Here is a 15,613-nt window from a genome sequence, read left to right as displayed (position 1 = left end):
TCCATGGCTGCCCTGGTGAGCTAAAGTAATTTCTCAATCATCTTCAATTGGAAGATGCCTGAGGGCTCACCCAAATATCACTCAGGTCTACCAGACATAAACATAATATAGTACATAAAATGTGATTACCCTTTGTGAATATCTGGGCTACTGTTTAATGTAATACTAGAAAGAAGATAAATGCATATAGGAAAAAAAAAAAAACCCAGAGCCGGGCATGGTGGCTCACACCTGTAATCCCAGCACTTTGGGAGGCTGAGGCGTGTGGATCACGAGGTCAAGAGATCGAGACCATCCTGGTCAACATGGTGAAGCCCCGTCTCTACTAAAAATACAAAAAATTAGCTGGGCATGGTGGTGTGTGCCTGTAATCCCAGGTACTCAGGAGGCTGTGGCAGGAGAATTGCCTGAACCCAGGAGGCGGAGGTTGCGGTGAGCCGAGATCGCGCCACTGCACTCCAGCCTGGGTAACAAGAGTGAAACTTTTACCAAGAAATAGATTAGCACATGTAAAACAACTACCCAAGACTACAGTAAAGACCTTCCTAAAGGACTGGGGAAAACAGTCACTGGAACCTACCTAGGTGTAAAAAATATGCCTATTCCCACTAGAAATATTTCACTGTAAAGCTACACTGGAAAAACTTCATAAGCCATAAGGCTTTGAGTAGAGAACTAAGATGGGTTTTAACTCAGTAGCAGGGAACAACTAGCCCCAGATTAAACATGGCTCTGGCCCCACCAGCAAATCATAAAAGCCAAGACCTGTACAATCAAATTTTTTCCAAATAAATTATCTACATCCAAAAATTCTAAATAATATTTATAAGAACATAAAAATATTCAGTATACAAGGTAAAATTTATGTCTGGCATCCAATAAAAGAACACTAGGTATAAAGAAACAGGGGAGTATGACTTATAAAATAAGTAGATCAATACTTCCACTCCAACCAAAGACACAGAAGAATCACACCGTCAGGCAGGGTTCAGGGCCTCCTGAAGTCCTCCTGCTTCCCGGGTCACCAGTTCCCCTGGCGTCCGCACCTGCCAGTTGTGGCCGGTACAGTCCGAGTCACCGCCACCCCCCCCCCCGGGTGCCACAAGAGGGCGGCCTCCTGAAGCGGGACAGTTGGTAGCCTCGCAACCCTTGCTTGAGTGGCGATCCCTGCCCCTGCTCCCCACCATGCCTGCGGCCGCCAGAGCAAAACACCATCTGGCTTGCGGCCACTCATGTCTCTGCGCCGCTGTGTGTGTGTGTGTGTGCTTCATGGTCGGCACGGGCCCCTCTGCTCTCCTTCTCTCGCACGCAGTTGCCCCTCTGTCTGGACCCAACCAGGAACAGCCAGGGCCTCATGACGGACTGCAGCCTCTACCCCCAGCGTCAATATCTGAAATAAATATTCAGTATACTCCTTGACTTATTGTTATTGATTATTTCCCTTCCAGAAAAGATCTGGGCTTCATTTGTGAACTCACTGAATTCAAGGCTTTCTCCTATAGGAGTCTTTTCGAGCTCCTCCGCTCTCCTTCTCTCGCACGTGGTTGCCCCTCTGTCTGGACCCAACCAGGAACAGCCAGGGCCTCAGGGCGGACTGCAGCCTCTACCCCCAGCAGTCCACAAAGGCAGTGGCCTCACAAAGGCAGAGGCTTCACAAAGGCAGTGGCCTCCTGAGGTGGAGGGGCGTGGCCTCCTGAGGGGGGAGGGGCGTGGCCTCCTGAGGGAGGAGGGGCGTGGCCTCCTGGGGGCGTGGCCTCCTGAGGGGGGAGGGGCGTGGCTCACGCTGGGCTGTGTCTAGACTCCTAAGATGCAAAAACTGTCAGATACTAAATGTTTGTGGTTTGACTGGCTAGGTTTTAGAACGCCATGGCGGTCGCTTCCGCGCCCACTGAAGCCTCCGCCACCTTCGCAGACGCCCGGCCCACCGCTCCGCCCCAGTAGCCTCGGCCGTTGCCCTGGACCGGCGGGTTGGCGGCCAGCTGTGCTGAGGACACCGGGCAGGGGGCGGCGCCGCCTCCCGGCCGCCCGCCGCCACCTCCCAGGCCTCCCGCGGCTGCCAGGAGGCGCCCAGGCCTCCCACACAGCCGGTCCGCCCTCCTGCCCTTCCTCCCCTGATGGCGCGATCCCGCCCTGCCACCGCTCACCTACCTGGTCGCAGAGTTTGAGGAACGCCATGGCGGTCGCTTCCGCGCCCACTCCAGCCTCCGCCGCATCCACAGCTGCCCGGCCCACTGCTCCGCCCCAGTAGCCTCGGCCGTTGCCTTGGACCAGCGGGTCAGCGGCCGGCTGCGCTGAGGAGACCGGGCAGGGGGCAGTGCCACCTCCTGGGCCGCCCCCCCGGGCCGGCCCCCGCCGCCGCCCGCCGCCGCCGCCGCCGCCGCCTCCCGGGCCGCCGCCGCCGCCGCCTCCTCGCGGGCCGCCGCCGCCGCCGCCTCCACCTCCCGGGCCGCCGCCGCCGCCGCCTCCTCCTGCACCGCCGCCGCCGCCTCCTAGGATTACAGGTTTGAGCCACTTAGCCTGGCCTATTTTTTCACTTTTTAATAATAGCAGCCATTCTGATTGGTGTCAGAGGGTATCACATTGTGGTTTTTTTTTTTTTTTTTTTCCCAGAATAAACTTGCTTTATAATCAAGAATCTCTGTGCCTTTGACTCTAACAGGACGCCTGGGTCCCCTCAATTCCCTTTGGTTTTGGAGGGAGGAGTTTAAAGCTGTGCATGGGAGCAGGAGGGACTCAAGGGTGGCAGTAGAGAGAGGGAGAAAATACACTTTGGAATGACTGGCTCAGTCCTGAGAGAGGGGTGTGAAGTGTACAGGGCATGGGTAGGGAAGGTTTAAAGCAACACCCAAGGAAAGGAGGGAAACTCATCTCTTGTGATTGAACCCTGAGAACAGATGGGGAGTGGGGTTGGCTGTCCCCCATGGATGGATGAAAGGTCACCTAACCAGTAGTTACCAGGACATAGTGGTGGAGGCACAAGTGGCCAAAGAGTGCTGATGTGGTGGACTGTGGGAGAGAGGCTGTTATTTAGCGTATGTGTAGTAGACGGAGCGCAGCTGGTCCCAGAAGAAGAGGGAGAGGATGGTGTGGGGGCCAAGGCGGAAGTAGGAGGCACCTATACCCTTGTACATGCCAAAAATGCCCTCGGTCCGAGCTGTCTGCAGCAGAGCGTCCAGTATCCCACGGTACATGAGGCCCTTGCCTTGTGCATTTGTGGGCTGGTTGTAGAGCCTTGTGCAGGCCACATCAAAGGGTGCCATGGCCAAAACCACTGCAATGCCACGCACCATGGCAGCCACCAGAACCAATTTCCAGTTCTGGGGAGGAAAGACCTCCCACTGGCTCAGGAGGTCCTTGGTGGATGAGAAGGTGCACAGCTGGGTGGAGGAACCGATGATAACTCGGGGCAGGCCGCCCAGAGCCCCACGCCACAACCCCACCAGACCATGTTTCTGGCCAATCTCGGTTAGCGCTTTAAACATGCCCTGATGCTTATACTGGTGCCCTACAGCAATTTCTGAGGCTGCCTGTGCCTGCAGATGTGTCTTCCCCATGTAGATGGGGCTCCCCAAGTAGGCTCCCATGACCCCAGCCATGGCCCCAGCTGCTGCGCTTCGGGCAGGACTGTGGGTGCCTTCAACTGTGTGTAGGTAGCCCCCCAGCCTCAGCCAGCCCATAGGTGCCCAGTAGGATGCCATTCATCAGGAACTGGTATATGAGGGCAGGGGCCAGGCCTTTCTGCAGGGCGGCCAGGCCATCCACCTTGCCGATGGTGATGAAGGCATGGAAGACATTTCGGTAGTGCCGCTGGTATGTGCCAGGGGCCTTCAGTTCTCCCTGCAACTGCATCCTGGTCTTCACCACCTCAAGGGCATTGGTGAATACACAGGCGCCGCAGGCTGCCAGGCCACTCATCAAGAAGTCCATGGTGTGATAGCTGTAGCAGGAACTGGCCCAAGAGTAAGAAAGTCAAAATGGGTGGCAGAAAGGGGGGTTGGAAGACAAGGGAAGACCTGTTTCAGCAGTACAGATTGCAGAAGGCAAGAATTTAGGTTTGCAGTCAAGGGTGTTAGGGTCAAATGTTAAGTGGTCAAACGTCAGCTGGGATCCGTGAGTCAGGAGCTGGCAAGGAGGGAAGAGGGAAACATTTGGGAGACTCTGGTGAGAATGCTATAGCAGAGCCCTCCTTGTCAAGGGATCTGAGGTCAAGGAGGAGCAAAAGAGAGAAGGCTGCAGGTGGGATGGCTCAGGATGGTGGGCAACGGGGGCAGGGGAGTAGAGGAGGGAACCGCGGAGTTGGGAGATGGAAGCTAGGGAGGCATGAGAAAGAAAGGCAGCAGGTTAGAGAAGAAAAGGATCCGGGAGAAGAGCCGGTGATTTCCTCAAGACAGCAACGAGATCTGGATCCGAGAAAGAAGTCAGGACTCTGGCCAGGCATGAGCGTCCCCAGGAAGCCGCCCCACGTTGTGGTTTTTGAATTGCAGTCTCTCTGATGATTAGTGACATCAAACATTTTTTTCATGTTTGTTGGTCTGCATGTCTTTTGAGAACTTTTTGATTCTTTTTCTATTTAAGTTCTTTACAGATTGTTTTGTTGGATGCATACTTTGCACGTGTTTTCTCCCATTCTGTAGGTTGTCGGTTTATTCTTTTGATAGTTTCTTTTGCTGTGCAGAAGGTCATTAGTTTAATTAGGTCCCACTTGTCAATCTTTGTTTTTGTTCCATTTGCTTTTGAGATATTATTAGTTGTGAAGTCTTTGCTGGTTTCTTACCTCTTCTTTGTTGGTTTCTTACCTCACTTAAAGCTTTGGCTTTTACAGTGGCTTTATAAGGTTTTTCTTCATGATCCCCGTATTGCTGCCTCTCTGCTCTCACCTCCTTGTTTTCATCTCATATCCCCCTCACTCACTGTGCAAATAGTGGCCTTCTTGAATTCATCTACGACCAGTCATGTCTTTTCTCAGGGCCTTTATTCTTATTTTCTCCACAAAATGTTAACTCCTTCAAATATTGTTTTGCTTCTCTTGTCATTTAGGTTTTTGCTTTAACACACCTCAGTGAAATCTCTTTTCATTTAACCTTTCCACACAAATTGTCCCTGTCTCCCTTCTCTGCTTTATTTTTTTTTTCTATATAGCATTTTTAGTTTTGTAGCACACTAAGTATTTACTTATTAGTCTCTCTTTCTCTAGAATGTAGGCTCCATTGGGGATGGATTTTTTTGTTTTTATTTGTCTTGCTTGTTTACTGTTATACCTTCAATACCTAGAATGATGCTAGGTACATATTTAAGTGCTGAAAAAATATTTCTTGAATGAGTAAATTATTATTGCTACTGTGAAGATGGAAATGGTCTCTGCTTCTCACGAATGTATAGTCTTAACTGGACAGTGCTTCTGAGGTAAAATGAATTTGTAAAGTGTTTAGCATGGCATGTTAGACACAGAAGTACTCATTAATTGGTAGCTGTTCCCAAAGAATAAGAAATAAAAGGATAAGACATGTTAGATGTAAATGACCTGAATAAAAGAGAATTCCATTCACATTTTAAGGAGTAGGGTAGATACTGTTTAGGGGCATACTGGAAAAGTAAGGTTGCAACCATATAGCTGAGGCCAAGGCATTCAGATTTTGTTCTGTGAGTAATTGCATTTTTACATGTTCTTAAGTCAGAGGTGCTGTGATGAAAGTGGTAGATTTGGAAGGTGAAACCAACAGAAGTCCGCGAGGTTTCCTGGGATATCCTTCTGATGTTGGCTTAACCAGACATGCTTAATAAAGCATTTAGATAATTTATCATACCTAATAAAACATTTGCAAAATTATAAACTATGCTCAATTATTACTTCCTCTAATTGTGTAGTAACATGAAATTACAAATTTGACCACAGTTGCATGTTTTGAACTGTTTATGTAATTGCCAACTTTATTAGACTTTTTCATTTAAAACTAAGATTTTTGATTTAAGATTAAGATGTTTATTTTGGTAACTAACTTGCTAAATATCCTAATATAGGGCAAAGTATGTTTAGTCCAGCAAGTATCGGTCAGCCACGAAAGATGACATTATCTCCTGCCCAATTGGATCCTTTTTATACACAAGGAGATTCTTTGACTTCAGAAGACCACCTTGATGACTCTTGGGTGACTGTGTTTGGGTAAGGCTTTTGAATCATTTACCTTTTTAAAAACCCCACTCTAACTTTTTATAATGAATATAATCAAACATGCAGAAAAATGGAAAGAATTGCACAGCAAACACCCATATTACTACCACCTAGATAATATGGTTAACAGTTTGCTACATTTGCTTTATCTATCATTTGTCTGTCTATCAATTTATTCTTTTTGTTGGTACATTTCATAAGTTGTAGGCATCAATACATATTATTCTAATACTTTAGCATGCATATCATTAACTAGAGTTTGATATTTGTTTGTAGTTTTTTAAATTACTCATCTGTTTATTTCTTCCCAAATTATTTTCTCTTGAGCATATTTGCTGGATGGAACAGGGTTGTCCCTTTAGATTTAGGGAACTCCTTCCCCTTTTTCTAGTGACTAGTTCTCTACTTCTAGTGGACTTCAGTTTTGAACTAACAGATTGAACATTTACACACACACATGTACACGTACATACACAGTCACAGGGTTGATACTTTCTAGTCGCAAAATAATTGAATATTAATAGAAACAGAGTATGACAGTCCTAGTTACATTTTTGAATAGATTTTTAGGTCCAAAAATACTTTAAAATACCTTTTTTAAAAAAATTTTTTTTATTTCCATAGGTTTTGTGGAACAGGTGGTATTTTGTTATATGAGTAAGTTCTTCACATGATTTGTGAGATTTTGGTGCACCCATCTCCTGAGCAGTATACACTGAACCCAATTTGTAGTCCACCTCGGCCTCCCAAAGTGCTGGGATTACAGGCATGAGCCACCATGCCAGGCCAAATTTTCTGAACTTTTATGCTCTGTTTCCCTTTTAAAATAGAATACTTTTAACAGCACCCAAGTCACCTTTTGAATGCTTTGCTTCTTAGAATTTTTTTCCTTCAGATACCCTAAATTATCTCTCTCAAGTTCAAAGTTTCACAAATCTCTAGGGCAGGGGCAAAATGCCACCAGTCTCTTTGCTAAAACATAACAAGAGTCACCTTTGCTCTAGTTCCCAACAAGTTTGTCATTTTCATCTGAGACTACCTCAGCTTGGACCTTATTGTTTATATTACTATAAGCAGTTTTGTGAAAGCCATTCAACAAGTCTCTAGGAGGTTCCCAACTTTTCACATTTTCCTGTCTTCTTCTGAGCCCTTCAAACTGTTCCAACCTTTCCCTATTACCCAGTTACATAGTCAGTTCCACATTTTTGGGTATCTTTTCAGCAATGCACTGCTCTACTGGTACTAATTTACTTGATTAGTCCATTTTCATGCTTCTGATAAAGATATACCCAAGACTGGGAAGAAAAAGAGGTTTAATTGGACTTACAGTTTCACATAACTGGGAGGCCTCAGAATCATGGCAGGAGGTGAAAGGTACTTCTTACATGGCAAAGTCAAGAGAAAACGAGGAAGAAGCAAAAGTAGAAGCCCCTGATTAACCCATCAGATCTCGTGAGACTTACTATCATGAGAATAGCATGGGAAAGGCTGGCCCCATGATTTAATTACTTCCCCCTGGGTCCCTCCCACAACATGTGGGAATTCTGGGAGATACAGGTCAAGTTGAGATTTGAGGGGGGGTCACAGCCAAACCGTATCACATGCTGATACTGTAATGTATCTATTTACTATATATTTTTTGGGATTAAAAAAACATAAAAATAACGCATGAGATCCTTGCAGGAAGAAAGGTGCACAATAAATGTTTAGTGAATTTTATGTATTCAACTTATTTAAAATTAAAAAATTTAAAAGGTATGTAAGAATGTACAATGAAGTCTTCCCTTTTCCTTTATTTTTTATTATTATTTTTATTTATTTATTTTTTGAGACAGAGTCTCACTCTGTCACCCAGGCTGGAGTGCCAATGGCATGGTCTTGGCTCACTGCAACATTTGCTTCCTAGGTTCAAGCAGTTCTCTTGTCTTAGCCTCCTGAGTAGCTAGGATTACAGATGTGCGCCACCACGCCCAGCTAATTTTTGTATTTTTAGTAGAGATGGGGTTTCTCCATGTTGGTCAGGCTGGTCTTGAACTCCTGACCTTGTCATCTGCCTGCCTTGGCCTCCCGAAGTGCTGGGATCATAAGCATGAGCCACCGTGCCTGGCCCCCTTTTACTTTTGTCCCTAGTTAGTTTTCTTCCTCTTTAAGGCAATGATTGCCACCTGTTTTTTTGTATATATTTCCAGGGAGATTTTATGTGTTATTGATTCTGTTAGGTAAAAAGCAGGATCATTGCATTCTGTTGTTCTCTAGAAAGCCTATATGCAGTCCTATATTGATAGCAATTGGGCTGGCATGTTTTTTTTTTTTTCCTTCTTTTACATTTTACATTTTTATATTCTCTCATAAAATGGCTTTTTTTTTTTTCTTTGAGACAGTCTGTCTGTTACCTAGGCTGGAGTGCAGTAGCATGATCATAGCTCACTGAAGCCTCCAATTCCTGGCCTCAGGCAATCCTTCTGGCTTAACCTCATGACTAGTTGAGATAAGAGGCATGAGCAGTTTGGATGCATGTTTTTGAAAATAGATATCCACTCTTAAATCTGTTTTTCAGGCTCATAGTAGTGGTTTAACTTTTAAGATTTTCAGTAATTAGATAAATTACTTGAAGCACTCCTAGTCTTCTTTCACATTTCAGACATTAACTTTCCCAGCTTTTTTTTTTTTTTACTTTTATGTTTTAATAACCCTCTATGACTTTAATTTTAAGAACGGAGGCATTCTCCATTAAGGGATAAAGTATGTTATTTTGATCATTTGTGGGGAAGTACCTCTAAAAGATACATTATATATGTTCTTTCTTTGGCAATTTAACTTTTCCTACTGACTTAGGGTTATGAAATATTCATTGTTTTGGGTGATTCTACTATAGAGTATTAGGATGTAAGTTTCTACTTAAAGTGGTCCAAGAGTTTTAGAATTATGTTTTATTTTTTAAGCACTTCCCTCGCTGGCAGCCATTCTTTCTTATTTTCATTTTTGTTTTATTTCTCCCCTGTAGGCACCCAACCTGTTTGTTTTTCTTTGTGATTAGATATTTCATTGTAATCCCAGCCTTTGGGAGGCTGAGGTGGGTGGATCACGAGGTCAAGAGATCGAGACCATCCTGGGCAACATGGTGAAACCCCGTCTCTACTATAAATACAAAAAATTAGCTGGGAATGGTGGCACGTGCCTGTAATCCCAGGTACTCAGGAGGCTGAGGCAGGAGAATTGCCTGAACCCAGGAGGCGGAGGTTGCGGTGAGCTGAGATCACACCATTGCACTCCAGCCTGGGTAACAAGAGCGAAACTCCATCTCAAAAAAAAAAGAAGAAGCTATATATGTAATAATCTGGAGGACTATGCAAAATATATTACTAGGGACTTTCAAATATCCTATTATGGCTGACTAGGTTTGCTGAGACACACTTCTGCTATGGAACACTTAGTTAGACCTTGGACAAACTCATTTCTCTGAGACATTGTTGGTCTCTTAAGAGGTAGGGAAGGTTTCCACAGAAACTTCCCCTCCAAGAAAGAAAACAAAACCAGAGTTGTCCTGAGCAAAATGCTGATAGTAGTAGCACTGCTATTAAGATACTAAGGTTTAGGCCAACACACGGTTGGGAAGGATGAATTGAGCTAAGTCGCTGAAGTGGTCCTGAAATGGTATTAGGTTGGTGCAAAAGAGATTGCAGTTTTGGCTTCACGTGGTGGTTCCCACCTTAATCCCAGCACGTTGGGAGGCCAAGGCAGGTGGGTTACCTGAGGTCAGGAGTTCGAGACCAGCCTAGCCAACATGGTGAAAATGTGTCTCTACTAAAAACACAAAAACAAGCATGGTGGCACACACCTGTAATCCCAGCCACTTGGGAGTCTGAGGCAGGAGAATCGCTTGAAATTGGGAGGGAGAGGTTGCAGTGAGCCAAGATTGTGCCATTGTACTCCAGCCTGGGCAAGAGCAAGACTCCATTTCAAAAAATAAAAAAATTTAAAAGTTGTGGTTTTGCCATTAAAAGTAATTGCAAAAACTGCAATTCTTTTGTACCAATCTAGTATCTTTGGTTACAAGCAGAAGCAGGAACAAATCTTCTCTGGAAGAGAGCTTTCCATGGAGCTATAGGACCCACAGATTCAGATCAGGCTCGCAATCAAAGATGATCAAGTTCATGAGAAGGCAAAGCAAGCCACCGTAAGTGAGAATCTGCATAAACAATAAACAAAATATAGAAAAGCTATAAATAAAATGTTTAAAAAAGATTTTTAAAAACACAAAAATCATCTCCAGGAATGTGAAAGTTCTAGCTAAGAAAAGCAAAATAATGCTCCTAGAAGAGAATGTGTAATAATATCTAATAACAATGGAGTCTTCTGAGGAATAGATGTTCTTAATTTTAATGTGGTTGAATTGATCGGTCTTTTATTTATTGGTTGTCATAGTTTACATCTTTTTTCATAAATTCTTTACTATTCTGAGGCCATGACCTGTAATAAAGCAAATAATCACATAATTCATTCCCCAGGTCAAAAACTAGATTATCATTACACTCTACAAACTATATGCATATGCCTTTCTGATAACAATTTGATCTCACCTCCAAGAGATAATCAGTATCCTGACTTCTTCTTTTTTTTTTTTTTTTTTTACAAGATGGGGTTTCACCATGATGGCCAGGCTGGACTTGAAATCCTGACCTCAGGTGATCCACCCCCCTCGGCCTCCCAAAGTGCTAGGATTACAGGCGTGAGCCACCGTGCCTGGCCTGACTTCTATTATGCTAGTTATCCTGCTGTACTTTATAAATTTACTATCTGTGTATGCATCTCTAAGCAAAAGAGCTTATTTTAGCCTCTTGAACTTTTTAATTCCTTCACACCATACAAAACTTAATTTGTGATAGATTATTAACTTAAATATAAAGGCTAAAACCATAAAAATTTAGAGGAAATTGAGTATCTTCATACTTGGAGATAGGTAAAAGGTCCTTAGATAAGATACAGAAAGCAATAACCATATAAGAAGATGATAAACTTCATCAAAATTAAAAACTTTAGCTCACCAAAAGACACCATTAAAAAGAAACATAGTGCTAGATGTAATGGCTCATGCCTGTAATTCCAGTAGTTTGGGAGGCTGAGGCAGGTGGATTGCTTGAGGTCAGGAGTTTGAGGCCAGCCTGGCCAACATGGTGAAACCTTGTCTTCATAAAAAAATATGAAAATTAGCTGGACATGCCAGTAGTCCCAGCTACTTGGGAGGCAGAAGCAGGAGTATCACTTGAGCCTAGGAGGTAGAGGTTGCAGTAAGCCAATATCATGCCACTGCACTCCAGCCTGGGCAACAGGGTGAGACCCTGTCTTAAAAATAATAAAATGAAAAAATAAATAAAACAAAACAAAAATGAAAAATTAATTAATAAAAACATAGCAAACCACAGACTGTGAAAGAATATTTCCAAAATGTATACCTGAGGGCAGTTTAACATAAGAAAATCAATCAATGCTGTATACTACATTAATAGAATGAAGCAAAAAAAAAAAAAAAAAAAGCAGCTGATCATTTCAATTGATGAAGAAAAAGCATTTGACAAAATCCAACACCTGTTCATGATAAGGAACACTCAGAGAACTAGGAATAAAAGAGAACTTCTTCAACATGATAAAGGGCATTTATGACACTTCCCCCCAACATACACAAACCCCTCAGTTAACATCACACACACTGGGGAAAGCTGAAAGCTTTCCCTTTAAGATCAAAAAAAAGATTGGGATGCTTACTTTCATTGCTGCAGTTCAACATTGTACTGGAAATTCCAGTGAGAGTAATTAGGCAAGAAAAAGAAAAGGCATCCAAATTAGAAAAGAAGAAATAAAACTATCTTTATTCGCAGATGACATAATCCTCTATATAGAATATTCCAAAGAATGCACACACACACACACAAATGCCACCACTACAACTAACAACAAAACCACTAGAGCTAATAAATTCAGCAAATTTGCAGAGTACAAAATCAACACACAAAAATCAGTAGTGTTTCTTTTCTTCTTTTGTTTTTGAGATGGAGTCTTGCTCTGTCACCCAGGCTGGAGTGCAATGGGGTGACCTCGACTCACTGTAACGGACACCTCCCAGATTCAAGGGATTCTCCTGCCTCAGCCTCCCGAGTAGAAGAGATTACAGGTGCTCCCCCACCACGCCCAGCTAAATTTTTGTATTTTTAGTAGAGACAGGGTTTCACCATTTTGGTCAGGCTGGTCTCGAACTCCTGACCTCAGGTCATCCACCCACCTCGACCTCTCAAAGTGCTCGGATTGCTGCGCCTGACCAGTAGTGTTTCTATACATCAGCAATGAGCAATTTCAAAAGAAAATTAAGAAAACAATTCCATTTACAGGAATGCCCAAAAGAATAAAATACCTAGGAATATATTTATCCAAGGAGGTTGTTCTGCGGTGGGCAGTTCTATGCAAATCTGCCCCAAAGTCTGAGGAAGCTGAGAGGGTGAAGAAAGAGACTGATAAATCCAATTTCTTGGAAAGAAACATTTAATAGGAACTTAACAGAAGTCATGTCTGTGTCTTGGGTGGTGGTGAGACAAGATAGTGGATCCCTGCACCATTACCCCTCAGACCCAGGACTTATCTACCATAGGGAAAGAATGATTCAGAAGGTATGTGTAGGACAACTGAAGTACAATAACATCAAGGTCATTTGACTTCAGGGCAGGATTTACTGTTAGTACCTGCTCTTAAACAAGGAACAATAGGTAAACTAGAAATCTTAGAGGCCTTTCCAGAACTGGGATTAATCAAAAGCCCGTGTGGTGGATTAGCATTCAAGATGAAGTTGATCTGGCCTCCACAGAGATAAAGTTTGTGCACTGAAAAGTATAAGACATTCTTGAAAGAAATTGATAATCTCTGTTCATAGATTGGAAAACAATGTTGTTAAGATGGCAATACTAACTAAGTAATCTATAGATATGATGCAATCCCTATCAAAATGCCAATAACTTTTTTTGCAGAAATGGAAACGCTGATCAAATAATATAAAAGAAGAAAAAGGTTGGAAGACTTACACGCTCTAATTTCAAAGCTTATTACAAAGCTATAGTAATTAAAACAGTGTGGTACTGGCATAAGGATAGACACATAAATCAATGAAATAGAAGTGAGAGTCCAGAACTAAACTCATCCATCTATGGCAAATTGATTTTTAACAAAGTTGGTAAGACCATTCTAGAAGGGAAAGAATAGTCTTTTCAAAGAGCAGTGCTGTGACAACTGAATATCCACATGCATAAGAATGGAACTGAACCTGTGCCTTACAGCATATACAAATTTAACTCAAAATAGATCAACAACTGTTACTGACTGAATCATCTTAAAATTCATACATTGAAAACCTAACTCCCAATATGATAGTGTTAGGAGGCAGGGCTTTTGGTAGGTGATTAGGCCATGAAGACAGAGCCCTTATGAATGAGATTAGTGCCCTTCTATTAGGCTAGTGCAAAAGTATTTGCAATTATAAAAGAGTCTTCAGAGAGCTCTCTTGCCTCTTCCACCATGTGAAAACACAACAAGAAGGTAGCCTCTATGAACCAGAAAGCCCTTACCAGACGGCAAATCTGTTGGCACCTTGATCTTGAACTTCCTAACCTCCAGAACTACAAAAAATAAATTTCTGTTGTGTATAAGCCACCCAGTCTATAGTATTCTGTTATAGCAGCCCCAACAGACTAAGACAAGAACCTAAATAGAAGAACTAAAACCATAAAATTCTTGGAAGAAAACATAGGAAGAAATCTTTATTACCTTGGATTTGGCAATGGAGTCTTAGATATGACACCAAACCAAGAACAACAACAACAACAAAAATAAATCAAAGGCTGGGCACAGTGGCTCACACAATCCTAGAACTTTGAGAAGCTGAGGTGGGCAGATCGATTGAGCCCAGGAGTTCGAGACTAGCCTGGGAAACATGGCAAAACTCTGGCTCTACCGAAAAAGATAAAAAATTAGCCAGGTGTGGTGGCGCCTGCCTGTAGTCTCAGCTATGTGAAAGGCTCAGGTGGGAGGATTGCTGGAGCCCAGGGGGCAGAGGTTGTGGTGAGCTGAAATGGCACTACTGCACTCCAGCCTGAGTGACAAAGTGAGATCCTGTCTGAAAAATAAATAAAATTAAATTAAATAAATTGGACTTTATCTAAATTAAAAACTTTGTGCATCAAAGAACATTATCAAGAAAAGTAAAAAGACAACCTACAGAATGGGAGAAGGGATAAAATATTTGCAAATCATACATGTGATAAAGGTCTAACATCTAGAAAAGAACTCTCACTACTCAACAATGAAAATATAAACAATCCAATTTAAAAATGGGCAAAGGACGTGAAAAAATATTTCCCAAAGAAGATACACAAATGGCCAACAAGCATATGAAAAGATGATCAACATCATTAGTCTTTTGGGAAATGCAAATCAAAAACACAATGAGATATCACTTCATACCAACTAGAATAGCTATTTTTTTTTAAAGGGAAAATAATAAGCTTTGGTAAGGATTTGAAGAAATAGGGATCCTCAGACATTGCTTATGGAAATGTAAAATGGTATGGATGCTGTGCAAAATGGTGTGACAGTTTCTCAAAAAGTTAAATATAGAATATGACCCATCAATTCTACATCTAGGAATATACCCCAAGTAATTGAAAACAGGTACTCAAAGACATACATGTACATGCCTGTTCACAGAAGCACTATTCACAATACTTTAAAGGTGGAGACAACTCAGATGTCCATTAATGGATGGATAAACATATTGTGGCAAACACACCCAATGGAATGTTAATCAGCCTTGAAAAGGAATGAAATACTGACACATGTTACAACATGAATGAACTTTGAAAATGTTATACTAAGTGAAAGAAGCCAAACACAAAAAGTCACATATATGAATTCATTTATATGAAATATCTAGATTAAGCAAATTCATAGAGATAGAATATGGATTAGTGGTTGCCAAGGGCTGTGGGGAAGGGAGACTGGAGAGTAACTTTAACGACTATAAAGTTTCCTTTTGGAGTAATAAAATTGTTTTTTTTTTTTTTTTTTTTTGAGACGGAGTCTCGCTCTTGTTACCCAATCTGGAGTGCAATGGCGCAATCTCGGCTCACCGCAACCTCCGCCTCCTGGGTTCAAGCAATTCTCCTGCCTCAGCCTCCTAAGTAGCTGGGATTACAGGCATGCGCCACCATGCCCAGCTAATTTTTTGTATTTTTAGTAGAGACGGGGTTTCACCATGTTGACCAGGATGGTCTCGATCTCTTGACCTTGTGATCCACCCGCCTCGGCCTCCCAAAGTGCTGGGATTACAGGCGTGAGCCACCGCGCCCGGCCCAATAAAATTGTTTTGCAATTAGAGATGTTGGTTGTAAAATATCATGAATATAC

The 15,613-nt window shown here is 42.8% G+C and overlaps 1 pseudogene; it reads right to left on the bottom strand.

Moving 5' to 3' along the window:
- Positions 1-2,648: 2,648 nt before the first annotated feature.
- Positions 2,649-3,927, bottom strand: LOC105728255 (solute carrier family 25 member 35-like; annotated as a pseudogene).
- Positions 3,928-15,613: the final 11,686 nt, after the last annotated feature.

The sequence above is a fragment of the Aotus nancymaae genome, unplaced genomic scaffold (genome assembly GCF_030222135.1).
Source record: "Aotus nancymaae isolate 86718 unplaced genomic scaffold, 86718_ANA_hifiasm-v0.15.2.pri h1tg000008l, whole genome shotgun sequence".
Taxonomy (NCBI): domain Eukaryota; kingdom Metazoa; phylum Chordata; class Mammalia; order Primates; family Aotidae; genus Aotus; species Aotus nancymaae.
This window is presented reverse-complemented; position numbering and strand designations above follow the sequence as displayed.